The following is a 15116-nucleotide window of genomic DNA, read 5'->3' as shown; positions in this document are numbered from 1 at the left end:
TAAATCTTGCACAAAATGACCAGATAAAAGATGTTCAACATGCCAATTTAAACTTTGAACTATTTGTATGAGACAGAAACATGGATTATATCTTTATATAGACTTGTCTATTGATTTATAGATTAGTTTTACTGGACAGAAATTACTGGACAGAAATTACAAAGAACAAATCTGGTTCTTAATCAAATCCTATGAGTCAAATTGAAAGTGTCATGGAGTCATCAGCCTCATGACATTAACACTGACATGAAAAATAATATTGAAGAAATAAATATATAAAATCTAATTAAAAACATAAATAAGTTATCAGTTCTTTACTGTTATGGTCTGTAAGATATATTTATTCTCAGTACTAGATATGGTCTCAACAAACCCCCGGCACTTCAACAATATTATTTTACCTTTTATCTGGAAGTAGTGTCTGTTTATTCTTGCCATAAGTTCTCTGTATTAATTATTGCTCGAAAGGTCTTGCCATACCAGTTTATTCCTCTGTATTTACTTTAGTTTCTTAGTTTATTCTTGCATTTTGTTCTTCATTCTTTTCCATTTAGTTTCTTTTGATTAATATTATCCTCTTGGTTTGTTGATATGTCCACTGTAGTTTCTTTCCTGTTGCTAGATTTATTTTATCGTTTATTGACCACCAGTAATTTTCACTCATCGGCTTCTGCGCCTCCTAATCGTCATGTGTTTCACATCATGTGTTGATTTTTCACTGTTCAGCGTCGGATTCTCTGTTTTTATGCCATAATTCACATCTAGGTCGTCGCTCCGTTTTATGTCCCGCTTCTCCTGTTTCAGCGTTTTGGTCAATGTGCGCGGCGTTTTTTTTTTAAGCCTCTAAGGTGCAGGGCGGTCGGGAAGCGTATCGATGGTGAAAAGGCAGACTGACATAAATCTTTAAAAACAACGGAAACGATTTCTGCATTCTGATTATTGAAACGTAAAAGTGCTGCGGTACCGTTGTTCTATCACCCCCGTTTCATACCGGACCACTTACAGCACCGTGTTAACGCTATAAAATGAACGCCCTCGATTGTGTTATCACCCATGGAGGGATTTCTTTATTTAAATAAGTTTTATTTTTCAGAGGGATACACAGTGAGGGTATCGTGATTTTAGCTACCAGTAGCGGGAGAGCGGAGCTGCGCCAAGAAGCTAACAGAAGCTACAAACACTGAATAGAAGAAGAGCTGCCATCGATACAGTTTCAGCCAAGCATGTTTTAATGTTACACAATACAGTTTTACCAAGTTGCTCAAAGTCTAAACTGGCATTGTTGTACATTTAAGGTGTAAAGTTTCCCTTCGACTAAACGCCCCCCAAAGGCATCCCAGCGCCCCCCTTTTGTAAAAATGTCCGCCAGCGTCCCCTGCCGTCCTCTGAACGCCCCCTGGGGGGCGGTACCGCCCACGTTGAGAACCGCTAAGATAATTATTTGTTTACATCACAAATAACTGTCTCCATTTACTATAAACCCTGCTATTTATCACAATAACAAAATGAAAAATTCTCTAGAGTATTCTCTACTAATAGCGCAATATTTAAAACCAAATGTGGGATTGATGAAACTTCAATGAAGGGTGACTTCGCAACTTTTATGATTTTGGATAACACTAGAATTGTTCTTTATTGAAGTTTCACAAATCAGATAAAGGTTTCACAAATCCCACACTTGGTTTTAAATATTCTGATATGAGTTGAGAATAATTTAGCCCTGATTTGAAGAGTCTAGGTGTTGTAGTTTTTTAGCTAGAGTAAATTAAAGACGCTGATGGTAGTAAAAAATGAGGTGGAATTGGCCTTTAGCCATTTCCCAAATTGGAAGCAGCAATTGAAAACCAACTTCAGTTTTATCCAAGCAAGAGGGGCTAACATACAATTCTCTTAATGTATAAGAAATCTATGGTCGGCATAAAATTAATCTCAAATGCATAATTTAATCAAATATTCTCATAAATGATGGTGGCGTTGGCTGTAGGAGTTTGCTTTGCAATCGGTGGATTGCCAGATCAATGCCTAGTCTACTGCTGAGATTTCAGTTTGGTGTATTAAAGGCATTATTAAAAAAGAAACCAAAATATCACACCAGCATTCTGTTCTTTGTAAAAATTACTTTTGCAGTCTTGTTTACGGTTTTACATTGTAGATATAAATATCAGCAACATTTTTAATTTTGGCTGATTAGTACTGTTAAGTTTAGGGTAATTAACTGCTGGCAATATTACAATATTTTTCTATGTACTTTACAATTACTTATATTTTTACAATATATTCTGTATTTTCTACATTCATGACTGTCAAAATACTTAGGATATATGTTTATTGAGTTATGATAATTCCATGTATTTTCTACGGTAATATAATGCTTTGGATATTACAGTGTTTCTGTTGGTATTTTACCATTTTTTTACAATAGATTTGCGGATTTTTTTTGCAGTGTCGACTTACTGTAATTCCATGTATTTTCTACGGTAACAAAATGTTTTGGATATTAGGGTCAGTAACTGTTGGTGTTTCACAATTTTCTACCATAAATTTACTGACTTTTTTTGCAGTTTTGACTTACGGTAGTTCCATGAAGTTTCTACGGTAATGAAATGTTTTTGGATATGACGGTCAAAAACTGTTGGTCTTTTACCGTTTTTTACCGTTATTTTACTGACATTTTTTTTACAGTGCATGGATTCACTATGGTAAAACCAGTACACATTCTGAAACTGTCATTGTTTACATTTTCACAAATCTTGATTGATTTTCTTCTTGAACACTTTCAGATGGAGCAGATCTTATGTTTGATAAGAACACAGCAAGCAGACGACTTGTTCTGACTGAAAACAACAAAAAGGCAATAACTGATAATGATGTCAAGAAGCTGGAAATGCGAAATACAAGTGACGAAAGGTTCAAGAGGACCCAGGTATTTTGTGATGAAGGCCTGCAACGACTTTGTTACTGGGAAGTGGAATGGAAAGGCATGGTGGGAATTGCTGTGGCATATAAAGATCTGGGTCGAGGCCAGGGTAGTGATAGTGGTCTGGGAACCAATGACAAGTCCTGGAGTCTGCTCTGCTCCAAGGATGGATACAAAGCCATGCATAAAAACACAAAAAAAGAAATCAAAGTCCCAACTTGCAACAAAATAGGTGTGTTTCTTGACTGGGAGGGAGGAACTCTAAGTTACTACAGTATATCATCAGAGGAGCGGAGCTTGATCCATACATTCAAAGCAAAATTCACAGCAGAGCTTTTTCCAGCCTTCTGGTTTGAGAAAGGATCTGTGACTTTGTGTGATCTGTAGATTTATGAGAGCAAAAGTTAGAAAGACTGTAAGCACTTAGAGCGGTGTGAAAAAGTGTTTGCCCCCTTCATGATTTCATGTTTTTTCTTTTTGCATATTTGTTCCACTTCAGTGTTTCAGAACATTAAAACAATTTACATATTAGTCAAAAACAACACAATTAAACACAAAATGGAGTTTTTAAATAGATGTGTTTATTATTAAGGGAGAAAAAATTCCAAACCTACATGTGCTATGTGGAAAAGTGTTTGTTCCCTAAAGTTAATCACTGATTGAACCTCTCAAAGCAGCAACAATTAACCATTTAAAATAACTTCAGAACTGAATTTTTTCTAGTGGACCAAAACATTTTTACTCAGCTGATTTTTATTCCTCTTATGCTTAGAAATAAAGGGAAAAGGAGACATTTTTTCTATCTCATGTTTTAATGTTTTTTTAATGTCCATTGTAATGGACATCTTGACTAAATGAGCATAGAATCTCTTGAAAACTTCTATACTTTAACCATAGAGTTTCATGTAATATCTAATTCGGCATGATCTCAACCTTTTAAACTGGGTGTCTGCTTTTTTGTTCATCAGTGTGCATGTCTGAGTAGAGGATATAAAATACAAAATGTAGTCTTGAATTCAGTAATGTGTCATTGAACTTTCAAATGCATTGGCATGTTATTATTTGTAGTAATGTAAACAGATTACACAGTTACCAAACCGTTGACAAAGCATCAGTCTCCTGGGTATTTTCATGTAATCTCTCATTTTTGATGAACACCCTTGAAGCTGTTTCAGTGGCACAAAGCACAGCTGGATTTTACATATATTACAGTAGAAGTGCGTTTTTCCTCTGTATTATGACCTCTTGCGTCTGGTGGTCACTGACTTTTTCCCCAGATTTTTGTGTGGTACAGACTGATAATTTCATCTCGCAGGACAACACCACACACTGATTCACTGTCTAGCTTGAACTCCTCTGGATGAGACACTTTGGAAAACTAGGACTGCTTTACTTCTCAATTTATCATCTAATTCCTATTCTCTTATGACTTATTTCCTATATCCACACACTCAAGATCAGATATCTCTCGATGTTCAGTCAGTTCCAGAAAGTCTGGGAGTTTATACTCCATCACTGAAAAAATAAAATAACATAAAATCATTAACAAATCACAAACTGGCTATGAAATGCTCATACATGCTTCTTTATTTGCACAGGTCTTTTGGTCTACTTCACTTTGGTTTTCTACACTTTGTCATGAAGGTCCTGTTTAAGTGATGTCTTGATTGGGCGTGGCATTAAAAAGCCACAGGTATGACAAGAGACAGTGAACTCAGGTGTGATGGACCACAGTTAGATGGGGGAGGCAATCACTTTCACCAGGGCCATGTAGGTTTTTATTTTTGTGCATTTTGTGTTTGTGTTATCTTTGACTAATAAGAACATTGTTTTTATGTTCTGAAACACTGAAGTGTGACAAATTATGCAAAAAAATTAAATCAGGAAAGGGGCAAGGGTGGATGGAAAGAGTCCCAGAACTTAGTGGACAGAATAAAGGACTGTTGTCCTACTTAAAATAATGACTATTTTTTATACTACATGCAGTGTTTAGGCTGTTTAGGTTCACAGGCTTAAAAGTACCTGACCACACAGTCTGAATTTATTAATGTACACATTGATGGACATGCAGATTGCCAAAGAACTACAATATATGTCAAGTAGCTTGAACATATAATATAATTATTGTGTACTCCTAATTAATACGATTGTTACTGTTAATTACAATTACTGTCATTTATACCAGCTTCCGATTGTGCTACTCTAATCTTGAGCAAGGAGAATAAAAACATACACTTCTTTATAATATGCTTTGAAATTTATCAAAGAAATGTTTGTCATGTGGGGTGTGGTTGATGGTGAGGAGATGACGCTGAGACCCAGGTAAGATGATGAAAAATGAAGAATTTAATGATAATAATGCTCGGAGCAGTCCAGGAAACAGGCAGCACGGCAGACAGACAAGGGCACAGCTAATTGCCGGTAGCACCGAATAAAAAGACTGACAACTGGAGCAGACGCCGACACAGGACTTAATCAGTACTACTGAGACGACGGACAGACTGACGCAGGACTAGACGTACGTTTGACAACAGACAGCAATAGACAATGATCCGATGAGGAACACAGACAACAGGTGAGACTAAATACACTGGGAAGGTAATCACAGGAACAAGACACAGCTGGGATTAATCAACGGGAAGGATAGGGCAGAGACTCACAGGGAAACGGGAGTAAACACAGAAAATCTCAAAATAAACACACAGAAACACGGATCATGACAGTGTTTTATGTTTGTGGTTAATGGGAGGGAAGAACTATAATAAAATTAGATTTTAAAGCATTTCCTTTTATATTGCATATTTTGTGAAATATTTTTTCTTTTTTGATATTATTGTTTAGACAGGCTTCTGTGCTTTTACTGTAAACCAGTAACATTAAGACAACTGACTGCTGTTTTTATTACTAATGAACTTGCAATGTACATTTTCAATTTTAACAAATACAAATATTTAAACTATTTGATGAAATCCAGAATATTTTGAATTGTACCCTTTTATTCTGTGTTAAACAAATTTGCTGATTGATAAAACTGACATTTAACTTCCCCCCCCCTTAAGAAAACATGTATTAAAAAAATATATTTTCCAAGACATTTGTTAATATATTTTGTTTAAATTCTTCAGAGTTCAATAAATTAATTTTTACTCTCTTTTTTTTTAGATGAAATAATTTAAAATCTTTGAAAATATAAACAAGTGCTATGTATAGTTAATTAATAACTATTTTCTACAAAGCCCCATCAGTGTGTTTGTGTGTGTATTTTGGAACAATATCATCCAGGCACTGTTTTAATGAAAAGCACTTGGGTTTATTGGGAATCTTGTGCAAGATGAGACACAGTGTGAAAAGCAAAACAGTGTCAGCTCTGAGTTCTGAAAACTTGCTTTTACCTTAGTCCAGTGCTTCTCAATCCTTGTCCTCATGTAGCAACTAAACCCTACCCCACTCCTTTCCTGCCACTCGTCACACTCAAAGATAGCAGAGAGCAAGAGGCAGGGTGTGAGCATCGTGTACAAGAGCATGTACATCACCACAATCTAAACTGTAATAAAAAGTGTCTGAACTGGTTACTTATTTACATATTGTAAGTGAATCACTTCATAAGGAAATCCTTGTAGTGATTTACTTATGAAATGATTAACAAATTTGTGGGGATTTATTGTCCCAGTATTTTCTAATAGTATCATTTTATTGACACTTATCATGAAACATGGTCTCTCTTTCCATTTAAGATAAGAGTACTGTCTTTGTGCTGACAGGAAAACAATCTGCTGAATATTATCAATCAATGAATCAATCAAGTTTATTTGTATAGTAGATTTCAACAAGCCAGTTCAAAGTGCTTTATGTCATCAACACAGTCATAAGACACAGGCAACAATTGAAACATAACATTTTGCCTTGTGGCAGCATTTAACATCAGAACATTTATCAATGTTTCATTTATAATGTTTCAAAAGCAGCTCTGCTAAATCTATTTCAGACGATGAAGGTTATAGGTAGGAGTGAACAACCATGTCAAGATGGAGGGAGAAAATGTGGACAGAATCAGTTTTTAGATATTAAAAGCTGTCAGGATCTGAGTTGGTCACATCTCACAAAAAAGAGGGTTTGAGCTTTTGATGTAAATGTAAAGATACAGCCTGATATAGCTGTGTTGGTATTCTTTACATTGTTTTAGATTTTTTTTTTACAGTAAGAATACATAAAAGTAAAATACTTTTAAAGAATCTGTTTACTTATTAATTGTTTATTTCTTTTTTCCATATTTATATTTTACCTACTATGAGAGACTTTCAAGTCCAAGGATTTTATTTTATCATTGATGTTCCATTGTTACTGGAACATAAGCAAATTAAAATTAAATGTATTATTTTGTCTCCAGAAACTGTAGCCTCTAGATCAGTGGTTCTTAAACTGGGTTCGGTCGAACCCCAGAGGTTCGGTGAGTCGGTTTCAGGGGTTCGGCGGAGCCTCTGCCGCGGAGGTAAAGACACACTTGTGTAAAGTCGTGATGACGCCCCGCTTTGCCATCACTTGCTGCAGAGGATCACGTTACATTGCTTAACCAATCAGTGTTGTGGAGGAGTACTGATTGAAGGAGTTCCACTCTCAGCATGGATTTGAACTTTTGTCTTTAATTACTTCAGCAAAACTCACAGTTTTTACCAGATTCTATAGACTAAATCTGCTCCTTAGTCGCATCTTTTCGGGGTTGCTACTGCCTCTAGTGGCGTGGGGGGTGGTAACACAACTAATATAATTACATTACTAAATCACAATACCGCAAAGTATTTTTTGTGTCGGGAGGGGGGTTCGGTGGATGCGCATATGCAACTGGGGGGTTCGGTACCTCAAAAAAGGTTAAGAACCACTGTCTAGATGTTTCTGGAAGACATGGGAAACAAAGACCCACCATGTACATGTTTTAACAAGATATTACACTCTAAGTCTTTCATGAAATAGAATACAGTTTATTAACCATCCTATATTTGACACAGAAAAAGAACATTAAGACAATACAAAGTAGAAAATAATATACAGCTACAACACAAGGTTAGTGCAGAATAGTACAGTTTGATGTGAATTTTATGTGAACTAAAAGGCAATGAAAACTTAGGAGAAGAATATAGAAGACGTGACCTGTAAGAAGTTTGTTACTGCAGTTTTGAGCTTAACTGTGGTTTACAGGCTTACAATCATCATTGACTCTTCCTACTGCAAGATTTATGACAGCAAATGTGCTTGGATTTAGATATCAAGGCCAAAGTTCCTTCTTGTACAGCTCTGATGCTGTTAAATATTAACATTTATTTCGCAGACTGTTGGAACCGACTTTGAACAGAAATCTTAAGACCTTCATACTGTTCAGATGTTTTCCTTCTTTATAGAAATTGCTACTTTTTCAGCATCTATAACTGTTTTTGCAAGAAGAAAGAGAGAAATATTGAAGCAAGATGTCAAATTTGAAGTAAGATAAAATAGAAACCTGCTGAAAAGTGAGGTGATCTAAAACAAAATGTCTCAGGAAAAGGATGGGATCATGTCAGGTGGCAGGTAAGTGAAGCATTTTTGCTTTCAGTCTTATCTTTTCTGAAAAACCTCCTCAGGAGAAAAAAGTAATAATGATAAACTGATCATTTGGATTTTCCCAAATTTAACTTGAAATGAAGAACGAATGTAAAATGTAAAACATAGATTAATAGAATGGCATGCTTAAATGTAAGGTGTGTTAAGGAAGAATTTCTATATTACTGGTAAATTTAGCAAAACTCTGGCTCTGATACTTCCTTTTGATCCCGGGTTTTCTCGCGTGGCCACGTGCGGGGACAAAAACACAACAATGCGTGTTGACGTCACAGAATTACAGGATTTAATCCAATCAGAAGTAAATATAAGATAGTACAGGAAACTGAAGAAACACAGATACAAACATGGTTACCTGAGACAAGAAGACAAAGAAATATCAAGGACGTCCTTGGAGAAAGAGCTGGTGCAGAAGTAAAATAAATCAGCTTTTTTCTGAATTGTTTCCCTTGTGCACAAACTTTTATACCTGTAGGTGTGTTTTCCTCTTTAATGTATTCAAATAAGGCGTATCTCTACTTGACCAATTGGAAGGCATCTCTGGCCCTTTTAAATTTTAGAAAAAGTCCCGCAGTTTGGTCGCAAGATCAAACACCTTTTGTTAAATAAGGTGGAAGCAGACTCTCCGAATTCATGGTGGTTTATGGCTTTCACAGATCAGTGTGAAAAGCTAGAACTTCCTACTGACTTTCCCAACAGACAAAGAGCAGATCAGAAGATCTTGGCAAACAATCTGCTTTAACTACAGTAAAATATATCAATAGGTCAGAATATGTTATAAATTTTAAAACTATAATTATGGTATTTCAATCAAGTCATGATAAATTCTAAAACTAACTTATTTTAAATTTATTTTCTTAACACTATCCGGCCTCCTGTGGCTCTACAGCCATCTGGGCAAAGAGAAACAGATGCAGGAACCTCACAGGTAGCTGTGAAATTCTGGTTTCTCTTCTGCTCTGCCAGGAACAAACCTTTAATTCTGTACTTTTAATTCAATGAAAAGTTCTCCAAAAATCCAATTTGTTCTTCTGCACTCAGCATCTCCAAAGTTTAGTCCTGATATCAAACCAAAAGCAATAGATAATAAACAGAAAATAATGAAGTACAATTCCTGTTTCTAATTAGGAATTAGAAACAAATAAGAATTAAGACATTCATTCACCATAAACCTAAGTATTTTCTAATACTAAACAAATCATTTTCATGTGATTCTAATATAGTCAGAAATAATACAATTTCAAATACATTCATCATTAACTAAATTAATTCTAAAACTAGATAATAGAATTTTTAGTCAAAACATGCTATTAATAACTAAGAAAAATGTCTTACAAATTAAATGTTAGTGATTTAAAACATTTTATGTTATATTCAGTTTTTGCACCATGTCAGATGTTAGTTTTGGAAGACTTCTCATCCTGGTTACGTGAACCGACCAAAGTTCCCTTTCTCAGAGTAATTCAAGTGATTCTGTCCTCCACCTCCCTGCATATGTTAATTTATGACCTCCTGTCTTTAATGATAAGACCCCAGGGGTCTGAGCCGAAGCTCTCCTGCAGATCCTATAGTTCTTCGGGTTTTAAATCACTAACACAAACCTGTTCAAACTTAAGAAATTTGTTCTAAAAAGGTTTAAACTATGTTAAACACTCAAAATAATAATTTTTCTCAACAGGTGTTTACTTCAACTGTGTTAGGTCTCATTAAAAACATGTATTTTGGTCAAGTCTGTACAATGCAAATGGAGAAAAGTCATACTGTAATTTCTTAAAACTTAAAGACCGTTCTGCTCAAAGTCTAATTAGCAAAGCAGTTCCATTCTCTGAACGAATAAACTTTGCTCCCATATGCAGCAACTTGTCTAAAAGAAGTTTTAAACTAAACCTAATTTCAGTAGCATTATTCATTCAATGTAAATTGATCTTCTTGGTAAGTTTTCAGAAACAAATTGACAGATTGAAGTATATAATACAAATCAAAGTTACTGAGTAATATGTGGTTCTTGTTCAATTTTGTCCAATTTGCTGTTTTTGAAAGGAAAATCTTACACCCTGAACCTGACTTTCCCAGGTGTTTTTGTTTTGTTGTTGGTTTTATTAAACACTGCAAAATTTACTTATGGCAGTCATTTTCAGGCAAAGGATCAATTAACCCATTTAACAAACAATCACGAATCACAATAACTCAACATGTTAATATATACAACCTGAATCAAAAAATATTGGTCTCTTAATGTACTTATTGTTTTCTTTGTCTATCCTAATGATAAAGTTGATGCTGTTTCGAAAATGAGAACAGCCACGACAAAACCATGAACACGTTGAACAGGAGACATTTTGAGTTGATTACAGAATCTGAAAGAGTTGATACCAAGTTTTCCAAAGATGTCAAACACATGGAAATCAAAAACATGTTTTTTTTACTTCCAAGTGTTGTGTGCATTAATAACATTTAGGGCCATTTGTAATTTAGAAGCATAATAAGTTAACAAATGAGTTGCTTTGGCAGAGACAAAAATTACTTTCTGCAACATCAAATATAAAAATCACCCACTATTATTTATTTATCTGTTGTATTTACTTTAATTCAATATTTTTTATTAAATAAAAACCGAGCATTATGTTATTGCAATATTATGAAGTTGTTCTCATGATATTATCACTTTATTCTTGTCATTGAAAAATTAATTGTTAGCCTGGTTATAAAAACTGTATTGTAGATGTGAGATATTTGTCAGTGCCAGATGTTTTATTTAATCATTTGTAAAAATTGATATTTTAAGGGGAAACGTGATTTTGATGCGTTAGATCTTGTCTTATAAAAACATTTAATATTTGTCTTCTAGCTTACCTCGGCACCAAACTTCAAACTCTTCAATGAGTTTGAAAAGTGACAGATCCAAGGGTGGACCTTTAAACTTTAACAGAGAAGATCAAAGGTAAGACACTTTGGTAATATTTCATGTCTTTGTAAGACACAATAAAAAGCAAAAATGTACAATAGCTATTGAATTCTGCTCGAAAGATAGTCCAAAGCTTTTGAGACTTTTGAAAATTATTTTAATCCAAAGAGCATACTATTACAAGACATAGTTTAAATAAAAATCAAGTATATAGCTTCAATTCGAAAGCTATGCCCTGATCTTTATTAGTAATGCAGGGAAGCATGCATCAAACTTGCACTGCAAAAGATTAGAATCACAATCTGGTTTATTGGCCAAGTTTGTAAAATACACAAGGAGTTTGACTCTGGTAGTTGTCTCTTGAGCAGTAGGAGGGGAAAAAAATCATTTATAAAAAAAACCCCCAATAAGATCAAATATAGATGAATTTTGCATAAAATGTACAGGATACATAATATATACAACCTGAATCAAAAAATATTGGTCTCTTAATGTACTTATTGTTTTCTTTGTTTATCCTAGTGATAAAGCTGATACTGTTTGGAAAATGAGAACAGCCACGACAAAACCATGAACACGTTGAACAGGAGACATTTTGAGTTGATTACAGAATCTGAAAGAGTTGATACCAAGTTTTCCAAAGATGTCAAACACATGGAAATCAAAACATGTTGTTCTTTACTTCCAAGTGTTGTGTGCATTAATAACATTTAGGGCCATTTGTAATTTTGAAGCATTATAATAAGTTAATTCAGTGGTTCCCAAACTTTTTCTCCTGGGACTACCCAGCCATTTCCAAACATTTTCTGGGCCCTCCCTTAGGATTACAAATAGCTGTCTGGTTGAACAGTGCCCAACAGTGTGTGTGTGTGTGTGTGTGTGTGTGTGTGTGTGTGTGTGTGTGTGTGTGCGTGCGCGCGCGCGAGTGAGAAACAGAGAGAGAGATTCTTAGAGATTCCCTGTCTCTAACCTTTTTTGGGGCAAAAATGAATGTACGTAGCTGGACATAGACATCAACATCGGTAGCCTACAGGCTACTTGTTAAGCTTAAGGTGATGTATTGATATTAGCTAGTCATCTTTTAGCCAACATTACCTGCATCCAGCAACTTTACTCAACAATCTGTTAGTTTGGGGAAAAAACTGAAAAGTTCTTTGCGTTTTGCTGGTTTGCTGCCATGATTCTAACACACCTGCGTGGCTCTGCACAGCAGCAGCAGGTCTCCTTCACTGCGTAGTAAACCCAGCGCGAGTGTCGTGGCACTCATGTTGCGTTTAAAGGCGGCTCGGAAAAACAGGTCACCACATGTTAACGGATTAGACAGTTTAACTGCTAATAAAAGCAAAAGAGGACACAGATATGGTAAGTGTAGCCCCTACTGTATCAAATAGACATAGAAATAACAGAGTTGGCCATTCTATGGTAAAAACCCAGCGCATACAGCGTTCATGTTTTATTTTTATTTTATTCCCATCCAGACGGCTTCCCGTGCCCCCCTCCCCCTGCAATGGGAACCTCTGAGTTAATGAATGAGTTGCTTTGCAAGAGACAAAAATTATTTTCTGCACCATCAAATAGAAAAGTCATCCACTCTATCATTTATTTATCTGTTGAAGTTAAATACTTTAATAAAAATAAAAAATAAAAACTGAGCATTGCGTTATTGCAATTGCATGGATTTGAACTTGTGTCTTTAAATCTGCTCCTTAGTCGCATCTTTTCGGGCCTGCTACTGCCTCTAGTGCCGCGGGGGTGGTAACACAGCTCATATCATATTTTATTTTTCACTACAGAAGGGTTCAGTGAATGCGCATATGAAACTGGTGGGTTCGGTACCTCAGAAAAGGTTAAGAACCACTGACCTAGAGTTAAGAGGTTTAGCAAAAAAATTTGTTGTGCTCGTATGTGGAAGATTCATTTCACATAAAAATAGAGGTTACTTATAAAAAGTGTCTTTTATTTCAACATTTCATTTGTTTTTCTTTCAACTGTTTGGATTGACTGTTTTGGATTGTAAATGTCTTCCTGTGTTGCGTCACACTGCGTTCATCTATCCGGTGATTAATCAATCACATCAATTTCTGTTCTGGTTTCTGTGTTTTTTGTTTTCATCTCATTCAAGAATTTTCTGCTTTTGTCTGCTGTCGGACCTCAAAGATAGTTGAATCGTTGTTAGGTTCTTCTGTCTGGCATTTTGCTGTTTTATACATTTGTTATCATCACTCTTCCTAGAACGTATTGATGTCAGGAAGTTGTTTTGAGAACCGAAATCATTGCGATTTTGTCTACTGAAAAGTATGGATTGACAAAATAAACATGTTCAGTGATGCAAAGACTGTTTTTGTTGCCAAGTTATTGAATAAATAGATATACAAATCTGTTATTTAGGTTATTTAACCTATTAAGATTTTTACAAAGTGCTATTATACCCATTCAACTTTTAAGTGTTTTATTAAAACCCCTTATCATTCATTTCACTTCTTTGAAAATTTACTTCTTTAGAAATATGAACTGTGAAAGATGACATTAGCATTGGGGACATCTGTGCTTGCTGCAACATGTTTTGCATTGAGATGGTTTTTTAGATTTGAATAGCTTTCCATGAAAAAAAGTAATTAATTGCATAGAAATTTTTAATAAATTAAAATGTATGTAATTAATTAATTAAAATAAATGTGATGAAGTCCTGGCCCTAGCAGAAATATCTTATTTTACTCTCCATGCTTTTAACTTAGACATGATTTAAACTAAAGTTAAATCAAAACAGTTAAATGTCTTGTCTGTGCCAGGAGTGTTACTAATGACAACCAACCTGAAACGTGTGAACCGGCTGAGACAGGTGAGTATGACTTGATGTTGATTGTTGATGATGGCTGGATGCCAGGAGGAAATATGAGTTATTAGTGTGGATTATTGCTGAAAATATATTCTGAAGAGTGTTGTCAATCATGTGTATCAAATATGTTATGATTTTTCCTGTTGTTCACATATATTTAATTTAAAAATTACAGGAGGAGATCCCAAGGAAAAAAGTGACCTGAAGACAGTAATTCTTAAGGAGGTGGGTCGACATGAAAATGACCCAAAACGCTCTGAGATGGTGACATTTGAAAGTGGGAAAAAGAGCGTAGTAGAGCTCAAAGATTTATTTACCAACAATACATCTCTGATTTCCAAACTTCCTGGTTGGTCCAATTATGTGAGAACTGTACTGATGAAAGGAGCTCCTGGAATTGGTAAAACATTCCAAACAAAAATGTTCATGATCGACTGGGCAAAAGGAAAATCCAACAAACACATAAAGGCTTTAGTGACCTTTGATTTCAAAGAGTTGAATACAAAGAAGGATGAAGTAAAAAGCATGGAATCTCTGCTGGATGATTTCTTCAACAAAAAAAATGCTGTGGTTTCCAAAGATGACAATAAAAAGATATGTTTTATTCTTGATGGCCTGGAAGAATGCAAACTTCCTCTTGACTTTGTAAACAACAAAGAACTTAAAGACTTGAAGGAAGCAGCATCAATGGATGTGCTGCTAACGAATCTGATCAAAGGAAATCTGCTTCCTGACGCTCATATTTGGATCATTTCTCAACCAAAAGGAGTTGATAAGATTCCTTCTGAATATATTGAGAAAACTGTTCAATGTCAAGGTAAGAATATTTGTAAAAAATCAATTACTCTTAATTTAGCTTCTATATTTTT

The sequence above is a fragment of the Poecilia reticulata genome, chromosome 7, assembly GCF_904066995.2.
Source record: "Poecilia reticulata chromosome 7, P_reticulata-male-v2, whole genome shotgun sequence".
Classification (NCBI taxonomy): domain Eukaryota; kingdom Metazoa; phylum Chordata; class Actinopteri; order Cyprinodontiformes; family Poeciliidae; genus Poecilia; species Poecilia reticulata.
The sequence above is the reverse complement of the archived record's forward strand: the minus strand, read 5'-3'. Positions refer to the sequence as shown.